General features: G+C 44.5%; 2 long non-coding RNA genes across 2 annotated transcripts; one reads left to right on the forward strand and one right to left on the reverse strand.

Annotated features, from left to right (window-relative positions):
• Positions 1-1,045: 1,045 nt before the first annotated feature.
• On the forward strand, positions 1,046-3,907 carry LOC139051654 (uncharacterized). Its single transcript, XR_011509482.1, has 4 exons — positions 1,046-1,167; positions 2,323-2,357; positions 3,307-3,381; positions 3,446-3,907. It is a non-coding gene; the product is annotated as an uncharacterized lncRNA (long non-coding RNA).
• Positions 3,908-8,884: 4,977 nt separating this feature from the next.
• Positions 8,885-11,811, reverse strand: LOC135920374 (uncharacterized). Its single transcript, XR_010570241.2, has 3 exons — positions 11,671-11,811; positions 10,976-11,035; positions 8,885-8,979 (listed from the first exon to the last, which is right to left on the reverse strand). It is a non-coding gene; the product is annotated as an uncharacterized lncRNA (long non-coding RNA).
• Positions 11,812-14,174: the final 2,363 nt, after the last annotated feature.

A 14,174-nucleotide genomic window follows, 5' to 3' on the forward strand; every position in this document is an offset into this window, starting at 1 on the left:
CTAGCAACGCAATGTCGTCCGCATAAAATAAACCTGGGAGTTGCTGCTCTATTACTGTACCCGCCTGTTTGTATGAGAGATTAAAGCCGATATTACTTCCTTCTAGCGCGCTCTCCATCCTCACCATGTACATCATCAACAACAGCGGGGATAAAGGGCACCCCTGCCTCAGTGCCTTGTTGATATGAACTTTCTCCTCGCTCCTCATCCCTTCCCTTTCACGCAAACGGTATTTTCTAGGTTCAGCATGTTCAGAATTCAGCATCTTTAGCGCCCCTAGCAGAGAAAGCAGAAATTAAAGTATTCGACCAAATTACAGTAGCTCCACTTGCGCGCTTACGCTGAAACGCGCCTCGATTGATTTTTCGCCCTCTGTGGCCATTTGTTGAACTTGAGAGTGTGCGGGGCCTGCTGCTGCCCTTACCTTTCCCCTTTTCCTCCTTTTTACTCGAGGCGGTAGCTAGCAATCGTTGCGGTGGTCGCTTGCAACACAAGCGCGCATGCGCACATCACTGCATGGCAGTGCGGCCGGCCATAGAGTTTTCTACAAAAATTTGTAGGAAACTCTATGCGGCCGGCGCGGCCGCCGCTACCGCTGCGACACCGGCGACACCACACCGCCCCAGTCCCCTTGGCGAAGATAGGGACGTAAGTGGCGCTATCTCTTGACAACTGACCGCAACTCAAGGCGCGACGGCTACAATGGGTAAGCGAGCGACGCCGCAGGCATCTTTCTAGAGTGTTTCTAGCATAGAGTTAGTAGAACAACTCTAGAGGAAAAGCTGGGCCGGAAAACTGGGAACCTCTAGGGCGCCGCCCTGTTGCTACTGGTCAATGTGGCCAGCGCAATTACTATTGAAAGAGCTGTGAACAAGTACAGGTCACCTTATGCTTTGTCACCTAAAAACGCATACCTGATGGCTTTATGAAGGTGGTACGTTAATAATAAGTTTACAGAAAGCGATCGCTAAGTCCGTGACTTATGTAAATCACGATGTACGCATTCATGCAATAAAGGATGACGCGAATTTCGGTTTCGAATCTGTTTTTTTGGATGCGTAGTAGTTTCGTTTGACGTGCGATCGCGCGTCGACATCGGACGCTATGACACACTCCTGCCTTATGTGCCACCGAAGCCCCGAAGTGGTCTGGCATATACCTTCACATGTAAGTAAACGAATTTATCTCCTTGTTGAGAATATCACGCGAGTAGGCAGCTCTTGTGGTACATCACAATCGTTCGAGAAGCGTCACAGTAGAGCATTTTTCTGCATGCGGAGCGGTGTTTTTATTTGCAGGTTTCCCTTCAGTAGGAAATTGCTGGACAGGCGGACCAGCGCACCGGAATTGTACTGGCGAAGCCACAAGCAACTCAAAGAATCTGTTTAATTGTTGCACTTTGAACAATCATGCTTCTACAAAGGCCACAGCAGAAAAACAGCCCGATGACTGAGTATTTCTGTGCCACGCAGTAATCAAGAGGCGAGTGCCTAATGCGGACGAAATAGAGTGCATCGAGACTTAGAACGACAGAAAGCTGAGCTAGTTCGTAAGGATTCATTATGCAAAACAGAGGTGAGGCGTGCAGACAGGACACAAGAGTAGAGAAGTGGGCGGCGCGCGTGTTGTTTGCTTGTAAATACTCTACTCTTGTTTCCTGTCTGCACGCCTCACCTCCGTTTTGCATGACGAGTGCATCAAGCCACATATTATTAGCTTAGGCGTTTTATTAACTGTGCAATATTTTCAACACTTCCTTGCATGCCATTTCATGTGGCATATCTTTTCTGGTCACAAATTTGTGCAGCGAATCTATTTGCATGATCGACTCCGGGCCTGTGGGACCGTTCACTTGCACTTGATGCTGAGTCTTTTACATGTACCCATAAACTGCAGATATGCACATCAGATCCCTGCGAGCACTTTCAAAATTCAATTATTTTCGACAACAGGCACATATGCAATACTGACATAATCCGGAATACCACTAAGCAGCTGGGACACATCTTTGTTGACCATACTCGCAGGTAAAATAAGTACATCATGTGGACAGCTCCAGCTCATTTTCCTTAAGTCAGTGTGTACAAGAGTTATGCAAAAATAATTTTTTTCTCGCGCACCGATTATTTTGCTTTATAAGCAAGAGAACCCACCACGTTAGTGTAACTTATCTTGTGCATCACACTAATATGTGCTTTCATTTACCAAGTGAGATGAGTTACTTTTATGGCTCATTCAGTCATATCACACTGCAAGCTGCATTCATCAATCTTCAATGGGATTTTGCAAATGTTTAATGAAACATGTTTCCCTTTTATGCAGATATGCAATGGCAAGCCCTTCCGTGTGTTCCAAACGTAAAATTTAAGCTCTAAATTAAAGAAGACATTTCTAGTGAGAAACAAGCAAAAATAGTGAATGCAGAGTATCAGAAGCCCAAGGTACAGAAATTATGAGAAGTGTCGAATGATTTTAAGGAAAGAGTCGTATTTAAAAATGCAAGACCCTTTAGTGGAGGTCAAGCAAGTCAATATAGGTAGAATACGCTGCAAAATTATGCGAGTGAGGGGATGTCAAACAATGGGTCAGGAAATGCATTGTTTTTCTGCAAAACAAAAGCTGATTGCCATTACATAAGTCACTTTAGCATCATGATAAATTCAGAAATAAACCAAAAAACAAGACACGCAAAAATAAACAAAACATTTAATGATATTTCAGCAGAACTTTTTGTTGGGCTAGTTGGTGCATATTACTGAAGTACTATAGCGCCAAACAGACGACACAAGAAGAAGAGACACGGACACAAGCGCTCGTCCGTGTCTCTTCTTGTGTCGTCTGTTTGGCGCTATAGTACTTCAGCCATTTAATGATGCTCTCTCCACACTGGGATAAATAAAAACAAACACATCACATCTCATGTGGACATATCAGATGCCTTGTGAAACATAAAGGAACAATTCAGTTTCGAGCTATGGCACTTGCCGCATAGATGTGGGGGGGCCTTGCACCAATAGTGATAGTTACCACTGCATTTAGAAATTCAAAGCATTCGTGCAGACAAGGATGATTCTTTATATTTTTGGCTACCACTTCAAATGCCTCCACCAAGTGTTACAATGCTGCACGCAGCCATACTAAGGATCTCGCAACAACACCTGCAGGTAAAAAGCAGAAGCAGTCAAAGTGCTGGTGTGTTCTGGACACTATGTTTGAAAACTTTTAGGCAAGAAGAGTGCAAGAAGCAGACATAACTGCATTTATTTCCATAATTCCCCATTTAAATGGCCTTTTCTTTTTGCTTAGACAATGCCTACGCCTAGCCACAGCAGCTCCCTCATACAGACTCCGCAAGCCAAGAGGCCGTGGAGGCAAATGCAGGCAAGAGGCAAGAAGCAATAGCCCTGGTATCGACATTCATCTAATTTCTTTTTATTTCGTTTAGGCAGCCAGCACACCTCGAACAGCCACCTTGACTGCGGTTGTGTCACCCTAGTCGCCAAGGAAACATTTGAGGGAAAGTGACAGGCAATGTGAACAGCCACTCCTCCATATAAACAATACTCTTTCTCTCGGATGACTCCTACGCCTCACCACGCCAGCACACTTGTGCACAAAGATGCCGCAGAGGCACGTGCAGGTCAGAGGCAAGAAGCAGTGGCACTGGTGTCGACATTTACCCAATTTCTTTTTCTTACACTGAGGCAGCCAGCACACCTCGAACAGCCACCTCGACTGCGGGTGTGTTAGTTGATCCCTGTTGTACATATGCTCATAATAAACTTTAGTAAACTTGAACTTCATAATAAATTTGAAGGCAAATGGTACATTGATGCATTGTATTTTTGAACATTTATTGTACACATACAATATATGTTATACTTTGCAGTGCTACAGAGCGTATTTTGAAGCTTCCCCCTATATTTTGCACCTTTAATTACGGATGTGTTGTGTGGCCCTCAATGCAGTTCATGTTGTAGCAGCTGCTTTGTCTGTGTATCGCACATTGGCTTAAGCTCGTGATATCCACATACTTCTCTCACATATACAAAATAAAGTTCTATGTAGTCCTCAGTGTTACAACAAAAAATGAAAGTAAACAATCCGATCGTGGAATTATGTTTATTACAGTGATTCCTACGACAGTTACTGACAAGTTGACAACTTGAACTGGTCAATCGGTCCATAGCCTCCTTTATTTTTCAAAAATAAAGGAGGCTATGATCCGCCATGGCAAGGAATTGTATGTATACATAAAATAAAGGGGGTATGTGTGTGTTTGTAGTGGGGGTATAGGATTAGGGCAGTACGAAAAAATGTACCAACACCGTCCTCTAGACCCATTCCGTTGAGGTACCGTAACAAAACGTATTATGCATAAAGTTCATACAACCAACTCTGATATTACTAGACGCCAGGCGACGCGAGCTACATTTGTCATGATGCATTCGCGACTGCACCGGATGCCCTCCACATTATTCTCGTTAATCGTGCTCACTGCGCCGAGGCAAAAGAAAGACCATGGGCGCAGGTGCCTTTAAAGTATCTCGACCTTGCGAGGCACGGCTGCGCGTGCCAGGGGAGCTGTCCGTGCGAACACTCCCTGGCACACACCTGCTTCGGCGGCCCCAACCTACGTACCGTTCTGCTTCGAGCTTTGATCCCCCCACTGTCCCTCGGGTGCCCTGGAGTTCCTGCGCCGCCTGCTCTACTACCATCTCAGGTGCTCTCCTGAGACTTCCGTTTGTCGGTTACATGTGCCCTACAGCTGGATCATTACTTATAATAATAAAAAACCCGATCTAGCGTCACGACGATAGATCGCGAAAGCGGCTTTTGCAACATACCGCGCCCGTGCGAAGATAATTACGGAACGCCAACGAGGAATCTGACCACAGCTTCGAGCTCGTAACGTCGTCGAGTGACACTCCTGCAACAGGCGTGACCGCTGAAAACCGCATACCGCCAGAAGCTTGAACAGGATCATCCCTCGGTTGCATAACTGCCAGCTCTACGGCCAACATGGACCACACCCACACCATCCCGCAACATAGAATAAAGAACCGACTTATGAAGCCCAAACACACGGCTGCACGCACACATCACAACACTTCAAGCGAGACGCCATGCTGCTACGCTGCTACTGTTGCCGGATTAAAACTGACTACTGTCACCAAGTCTAGCAAGCGTCTCAGGAGCTGGCAACCTCGGCGCGTAGCAACATGGCGGCGCTCTTGAGGTTCCCAATTTTAATGCATGGGCCCTATGGGTAGCTTGTCCTCTAGAGTCAGTATAGTAACTCTATGGTTTCTAGAGGAGGCGTTGGCTGTACTCATAGAGTTTCTCACTATAACACGTAGAGGGTTATCTGGCGCCACCGTCTGTGGGAGTTTCTTAAGGGGGCACCGTGCCGTCATGGGAATGACGGTATATGTATAGTTACAGTACACTGTAGTATAGTGCCTAGAATGGCCTAGAATATACTGGCTAGTGTGCCGTCCGCGGCCTCTCGGGTGGCACCAAATGCAATGAATGCCGGCGGCTGCCACTAGGGGCGCTGCAGTGCAGGTGGGTGCCGCGGCACCATCCGGTCTTCGTAGCCCGCCGTGTTTCCACAGCATCGGCAAGCGGGCTGCTGCGCTTTTTGTTTTTATTAAGCTGTAGCAGCAGCACACTTCAAATGTGGTCAGCTGATTTATAAATCAGGGTTTGTTTGATTACAACAGGCTTCTCTAGCGCTTGTCGCTTGCGTGAAAAGCGTGTGCTAGCTCAGCTGGGCTTCGAGCGGGGAACCTGATGTGTTTCTATGCTGGCGAAGAGAAAACGTAATTTCTATGGCAAATGCCTTGATCTCCATGTTCCAAGGCCGTGTTGCGAGGTACAGAACATATCACACGATCGAAGGAAGGCCAGAAACGAACCAAAACATCTCCAGCCGTGTATAGGAGATGCTAAATGATTAGCAAATTTAATTATTCATTATAGTGATTGGATTAAGGGGATAAGGCTGAAATATAGGGATTAAGGTGTATTAATTAGGGAGGATTAGAGTGAATTAGAGTAGGCTTTGCAAGGCTTTCGCCTTCGTACGTGTATATCTTTGGCGATAGCTAAGGACACTTGTTTTTTTTTATTCTAGCGATGATGGCAGCGTAATTTTTTAAGCGTAAGTTTCAGGTTACATTTTTCATTCTAATAAAGTAAAGGAAGTGTAAGGTTACGTTACTGTTCTATGGATGTTATATTAATGCATAACCATTCAAAACCGCTGTAACCGATCATCTTTTGAAATGACTTGAATTTCTGTGTTCTTTCTTTTTATTTTATTTGCTGCTATTTCTGCCTACTATCTTATTGTTGTCCTCATAGGTTTGAATGTCTTCGATGGTTTGTAAACCATGTAGCCATCTCCTCATAATTCCCATTGGGCCCCGAGGATAGGATAATAAGCAAAAAAAATTGCCTGTAAAATGGACTGCACGTGGTGTTCCGTGTACTATACATTTTTTTTTTATACCTGGTAAATACGTGCAAATTTCTTTTTATGTCTGATATACGTGAACAAAAAAAGGAAGCAGATATTTCATTTAAGCGTAACAAAGATTTTATTCATGCGTAACAACAGTCAATCGCCGGCATATAAGACAGCCCTAGATGAGATAATGCACACATACATGAATAGATCGCGCAGTGACGCAGTTTCAGGAGCTTCTGAGGGGTCTCCCAGCGGAACTCAATAAGATTAAATCGATTAAATTTAGCATGTACGCGGATGATATCAACATCTGGGTTAACAGTGGGAGTGACGCAGCCATCGAACTTAAACTACAGATAGCGGCGAATATGGTGGAAGAGCACGCGGCCAGCAGAGGCTTGGCGTGCTCGCCACAGAAATCGGAGCTGTTAATCATTGAGCCAAAGCATCAAAGGAGACACGCTGGAAGCAGCAGACCCATCACTGTTTTCGTAAACGGAAATGAGGTTCCCAAGGTGGAGGAAATAAGAATTCTGGGCATGTATATCCAGAGAAATGGATGCAACCTCACGACAATCAAAAAGCTAGAAGGATACGCGGCGCAGGTAACGGGGATCTTTAGGAGAATTTCACTCAAAGGCAGGGGCCTCAAAGAGAACAGCCTCCTAAGACTCATGCAAGCCTTCATTAGGGACTTTTAGCGTGTCCGGTATTCGGGCAAGCGCGGGCGGTTTTCCGGTTTAGCGGGGGCGTCAAGGTGAGCGGCCCGATCGGTGGCGCCAGCTGGTGGCGCAAAGCTCAACCACACAAACACAGAGCTAATTACTGTATTCTGCTTAGCTGCTGGGGTAAATTTTCGACAGTGGCGTAATCGTGTTCACAATTACGCCGCTGCCAAAAATTTGCACGAGTGGCGAAGCAGGATATGGTGATTTACTGCAGTTTTAGCTATGCGTTTGTCTGGTTGAGCTCTACAACACCAGGCGGCTTCACCGCTCACGTTTACGCCCCAACCATCCGGTAATCCGCCCGAACCGCTCCCGTTTACCGGAATAGCGTACAAGCTAAAAGTCTCTATTACCAGCCGTATAGCGTATGCCACACCGTATCTTGTGTTTAGACGAGAAGAAAAGGATAAAATAGATGCGATCATTAGGAAGAGCGTTAAGAGAGCCCTAGGGCTCCCAGACTCGACCTCGACAGACCTCATCCTCAAAATGGGGGTACACAACACGCTACCCACGAAACACGCAAGCAGCTATTTGATGTCTAAAAGATGTCTTCAACGGCTAATTCAAAAGCCTAGTAGCTGTCTTGATCAAGACATTTTGTAGCCATGGACGTCTAGAAGTACTTCAGTAAGCCCTGCTAAAGTTACGCTAAAAGTTGCCTAATGGACAGCTTGACAAGAACAACTGAAGACTTTTATTAGACATTCCCCCAAATTTTTGCGGCAGCTCTTACAGTAACACGACGTTTGCCCACAGTTACAATTTATTTTAAACGAGGCATGGACATCAGAAAAAAAAGTTTATACTGTCGGATAGAGTGATGCAGAGGTAGTTTTTCCAGATGTGAACCATGGGAATAGTTTAGTACAGCCTCATTGGTCAATTTGTGCTTTTTAATTAGACCAATAAATTGAATGCCACCTGTCAGAATTATTTTGCAAATCAAACAAGATCTGTATAGTATGCTATGATTCCAATGTTCACTCATTGACCTAAACAAGAACATCTCTGCGTGAAACACGTCATTATTGACAAAACTTCGCCCTGCTGGGTCTCCACCAAATTGAAATAGTTTCTAGCAAAGAAAAATTTTGTCAGTGATGCTGCAGTTCAGGCAAAAATTACATCCTGGTTTCAGCTACAGGGGGCACAACAGCCTTACACCAGTATACGAAACAGAACACTGTGCTGCAATGAGTTAAGAAATAAAAGATAGCACACACCTGGAAAAACACTCTGCGAACCACTCTAACTAGCAATATAAATATATTTTTTTCTGATGTCCATGCTTCATTTAAAAGTAAATTGTAACTTACTTTCTAGGTGCCTCTTGTAAGGTAACGCCACATGCTTGCACAGCATCACGCAGAAATAATGGCCAGTTCTTCGGCATACCATCCATTAGTGAATTCCTTGTATGTTGCATGTTACAAGAACTGAAAGATAAATTATAATATGCTGTTATTTTTTTTTCATAAATTGTATAATGACCTTTTCATGCATAAAAGGTGATTGCAAGTGAAAATGCAGCAAGGCACAACTTCACACCATGTCGCATACTCATACTTTATTACCTAATAAACTAGAAAAGATGCACAAAGTGTAATTAACAAGAGTGACAAATAGCAGCAAAGCTGATCATGGATAAATCTTGAAGATGATTGCCGCCGCTGCCAGAGTAGGCCAGCCTTCCTAGGAGAGCACTGGCTGCCCACAAAAGCTTGCTGTCACAGGCCACCCGTGACAGTTCTTGTAGACATAGGAAAGCAATACCTGCACAGAACAGGAAAAAAATGGCAAGGGAGGAAATGGGAATGTTGAAATTGGAACTTCAATTAGCAATATGTGCTAAGTAAGAAGTTTGGCTTACATTAAAAATAAATTTAAGCACTCCTTTCTCTTAAATTACGGGTATCTTAAGGTATGTATGCGATGATGTTTAAAATGACTAGTATATTTCCTATCATGAGAAGCCAACAAACACTGACACCAAGGACAACATAGGGGAAATTACTTGTGCTTAATAAATTAAATAAAAAATGATAAATTAATGGAAATTAAAGTGGATGAAAAAACACCTTGCCACAGATGGGAACTGAACCCACAACCTTCGCATTTCGCGTGCTATGCTCTACCAATTGAGCTACAGCGGCGTCGTTTTCCCATCCACTTTCTTGGGTATTTATGTGTCCTAGTAGAACGCTGGGAGTGTTAGCCAGTGCCCCAACTCAGAGACCTTGTTCCTGGCATATAGTCATTAAGTTGCATAGCAGAGTCAAAGTCAGCCTTTAAATTATTGTATGGTGTTTTGTGGCTAAAAAGCCACTTATAAACCTGTCAAACAAGTTTGAGGAGCTTCCTGCAAAATATAATAAGTTTAAAACAGTAATTCACTCTGCAGGTAAATGATGTACTAAGTTAATTAAAAAGTTAATAGCGTCTTATATTGTTGAACTAAAAGCAAGTTTGGCATTTTGCGCTGCCTAGCTGTTGCCTTTCTTTCAAACTTAAACATGACACAGTACAGAGTAAGCAGGTAGCATGCAAAGGAGGACTGGTGATAAAGTAGTGTTCCAAAGCAATACTCCTAGCTGGATCAATCACTTTTGTTGATATATCTTCAAGTGACCCCAATTGGCTTCGGGCAATACCTCACACAAATGACGCAACACCTTGGATGATGCGTCATACAAAGTTGAAAGTATCTTGTAAGTGTTAACATGCTGTTTACATGAGAAAGTGCAAAGTTATTCGTATAGGTGGCAAATTATCAATGTATCTATAGCCTCAGGTAATTCTGAGCATCTATGCTGACTTACAACTGAGAAGCCACTGCACACAAAAAGGTGTATTGAAGTAATGGTCCATGCAGAATAATTGCCCACCTAGTGAAAAGGCAAATGTGGCAAGCTAGTGGGCCAGGGCAAATAAAGTGATAAATTCTGATAACACCTCCAATGATATTATTGAAATAGGTGATAAAAAAACAGCACAGGTAAAATTGCAGTCATGACAAAATTTTAAAAGCACCTCTGCAAACTGCTGGAACCCTCAGCATCATGCTTGTTCTACATGCACATATGTTGCAGCGCAATCTATATCTCAGACGCAGGCGCCTCCACAGATCACTTTGTGATCTCCTCACAATAAGGTTAAAAAACAGTCTGGCACAAGCTACTTGATGTGATTCATTTTGCAAGCACCAGCCAAGTGCTGATGGTGGTAGAGCAAAATTGGAGTTTGTCCTTGTATAGAAGCCTTGGCCCATGTTTATCATTTCTAGCGGCAAAGCACACCTTTTACAGCACACATAAATCTTAAATTAGACTGCTTGCTGATGCTGTACAATAAGTTCCTGTAAAGAAACTAAATCACACAGAAAACATTTAGAATAACAAACTAATCAAATACTGGCTTGAATACATTTGTGCATTAGGGAAGCAAGGTGTAATGTACACTGTTGTAGAAAATTTTTACTCATGTATGGAATACTTCTATGACACAGCAGAGTTAATTTGCGAGTTCTTACATAGCAATGACTACCTACAGGTAAATTTTGTAAGGCTTAGGGAAACTAATTATTAGTAGAACTGTGTATGTACACTGGCACTGAGAAATTGGTTATAATAGTGGCAGCTTATAATGGACCAGTGCAAAAAATGGCCGTTGGTGAGACACCAACTAGCTATTTTACCACGAAGCGCTCCCTGGCTTTAACCCACATAAAAAGCACTGGGAGGACCAGAGAGGGTACAGTACATTGGCTTACACTGATCATGAGGTCCCGTCATCCAGCTAGCGCCAAGGTACAAGAAGGATGTCCAGCCGTCTATAGAGTGAAAGGGACAAAATAAGATAGCATCAAGTCAGTTGAAAGGCAGATTTGCAATTGCAAATAAGGTGACCCAGTCACAGTCATTCATTACTAAATGCCGAGCTGTCGTGATTTTACTCCCAGATGAAGCACCTACTAGGTTAAAGGTTTTGCTGCTTATTTAGAACAAAACAAGTGAAATTTGTACATCAGCAGACGATTTAATTTGGAATTGTACAGATGAAGTAAACATTGCAGTCATATTTTTTGTTTTGCTATAAAGTGGGACAGCTACAAACTGCATAGTCACTGACACACGCGCGCACACGTAAGTACAAAAGGACACAAAATAAGGCGAGTTCAGCCTGGTTAAGCATTACAGCCAGCGCGTCGTCTTCGAATGCACTCCTTTCGGTTGGCTCGTGCTACATTAACCACAGGCTAACAAGCAGGGCAAAGCTCTGACTGTTGTTGCGGAAGTCGTGGAGCGCGGTAGTGCTGAACGGCTGAACACAAGCAGAACCCTCGTATAAAAGTAATGACGAAAACTCGCAAGGCAGAAGAGCCCATATATCAGAGAATTGCCGCGGGTAACACCTAAATATATTGACATTGTTGACGAAAAACGAAGCACAATGTATTTCACTTACCGGAAAAAGTGTTATCCGAACGTGCGACGTACAAAGGCGCACCGAGACACGAAGGCGGCGAACGCAGATCCCGCCATTGTGGTAGTAAGCCGTCGGCGAAAACACGCAATACAGCCGATGTCACGAAGCACTGATGCAAAACACACGGCACACAGCATCATCACATCTAAATGACTCCAGTTAATATCCAGTATAAATGTACAGAACGGCTTAGAATGACGCACAACTGGATAACGAACCCACGACCGAGAAATAGCGGGCGGCAGTGGCCGTTTTTTCAAACTTCCTGCCTCCCAGTGTATCCAGCACAGAATGAGATGTCCAACAAATTTGGATTGTGCCGCCGAAGTGGTCGCAGCGCGGTGGCTCTGTGACACCGCTGTGCAACACCGGCGTTTCGCTCCACGATTTCGCTCCTGCTGCGCGAGCATAGAATGGTTTCCAGGCGTCGTGTGCGCGTCCCGTATGGAAAACAATAACACGCCCTTGATTGTTGAAGTTCTGGTGTGAAATTATTTAATATTAAAGCCAATTAACTTATGTTGCTTCGAACGAGTTCGATTTGTCTGAAGCGTCTTTTATTTGCTAACGCCGACGGCCGACGGTAACCGCACATTTAACACGTCGTTTGCCATTTTATGCACTTTTAGACAAAAAGATCTAGAAAAGTTCTTGAGTTAGACATTCTGAATGCGTTTACCAAAACAGACTCTAGTGACACCCGTAGTGGCTTTTGCCGCAGATAGAATATATACTAGCATATTCCAAGTGCTGAGGTTATGTTTAGAAGAAATTCTATTTTCAGTCTTATCATAGACCAAGACGTCTATAGCCGTTAGTAGCCGTTTCAAAAAGTTTTTAAGAGATTCTGTGTTTCGTGGGTAGTTGAACTCACTGAGGCAGTACGAGTGTCTCAGTTGGAAAGATTAGGCCAGTCTAAAACAGGGAGAAAAATCATGGAATGGGTAGGAATTCAATGTGACAGGGGTGCCCCGACTGACAAGAAAGACATTCCGTTGGACGTGCGTAAGCGCTTCCGAATCGCGCCCCTACCTAAAAATATGCATCCTATCTACAACAAAGAGAGGAGAGCTCACAGGGCTAAGGCTCTAGTAAATAAAGACACACCGGCGCATAACGTAGCGTACGTGGACGCCGCTTGCGGCAGAGACGGGGCTGCGGTATCGACGGTGGTTGATGGCGACGGGTGCGTTAAAATAGCGTGCTCCACGTGCACGAGGGACGCCTGTACAGCCGAGGAGGTTGCAGTAGCGCTCGCTTGTGCGGGAACAAAAGCGGGAGTAATATTATGCGATAACAAATTAGCTATCCGAAATTTTAACAAAGGGAGAATCTCGGAAGAAGCCCTCCACATTCTACTCAAAAACCCTCCCAGGAGGGACATAACTTTTATTTGGGTACCAGCCCATGAAGAAGTCCCAGGCAACGAAGCCGCTCATGAGCTCGCCCGAGCACTCTACCACCGGGCAACTCTAGAGCAGCCAGTTCCAGGGATAAAAGATAGCCTGATCACGTACAGGGAAATTGTCGATCACTACAAAGCCGAAAGAAGAATCTTTCCGCCTCCGCATCGGTCTCTCTCTCTGGAGGACGCTCGCATTTGGCGACGCCTCCAGGGAAACAATTACACATTACATTGGATCTACTTAACACAGACGAGGGACTATAACGACGCCCTCTGCAAAATTTGTAAGCAAAAAGGTACGCTAGACCATATAATATGGGAGTGTGCTGGCTCCCCGGGGGCCAAGGAAAACATTGTCAGTAGAGAAGCCTGGGAGGCCTTGCTCCAGAGCGAGGCTGAAGACGACCAGCGTCAAGCAATCCGCCTGGCCGTTGAGGCCGTGAAGACTCACCGTCCTCAACGCGCGGGGACTGCTTCGTCCTCCTCCCCTACCTACGTGTAGGTTAAGAGGCGGGCACCCCAGCTCGGTGGAACAATAAAGTTTTCATTCATTCATTCATTCTTCTGCCGTTGCCTTTTCGCTTCCCTCTCTTTGTTGATGCCTTTTACAAAAAAAAAAAACGAAACCTCAAGAAAACAAAGAACTTTGCAACTGCTGTCAAAAGCTGGTTTTTCAGCTGGGCACCCTGGTTGGGGAAAGGCCAGCTGTCTGCAGCTGACCTGAAAAATCAGCTATACTCGCTACATGTAACTTGTTTTTGCTGAAGAACACAGTAAAAGCATCTTCCCCGGCCTTCACAACGGTTGACGTCTGGCTAAGATAGACAAGCAAGGCCTCCATTGTCAAAATGGGAAGTGTAATAATGAAGCAGCGTCTGTACTAGCTTCAGCTTTACTTACGCAAAGGAAGCCTGCACATTGTGGTCAAGAATTTCGGGCAGTAATCTATCGTGCAACATAACCTGCAGTATAGTAGATCAAAGCACTACTGCTCGTTTTTTCTTCTTTTTTTTTCCCTGGTAGGAAAAGTAAGCTGAATGCTTAGCAAACTCAGTAAATATCGTGGGTATAGCTTAGG

This window comes from Dermacentor albipictus, unplaced genomic scaffold (assembly GCF_038994185.2).
Source record: "Dermacentor albipictus isolate Rhodes 1998 colony unplaced genomic scaffold, USDA_Dalb.pri_finalv2 scaffold_13, whole genome shotgun sequence".
Classification (NCBI taxonomy): domain Eukaryota; kingdom Metazoa; phylum Arthropoda; class Arachnida; order Ixodida; family Ixodidae; genus Dermacentor; species Dermacentor albipictus.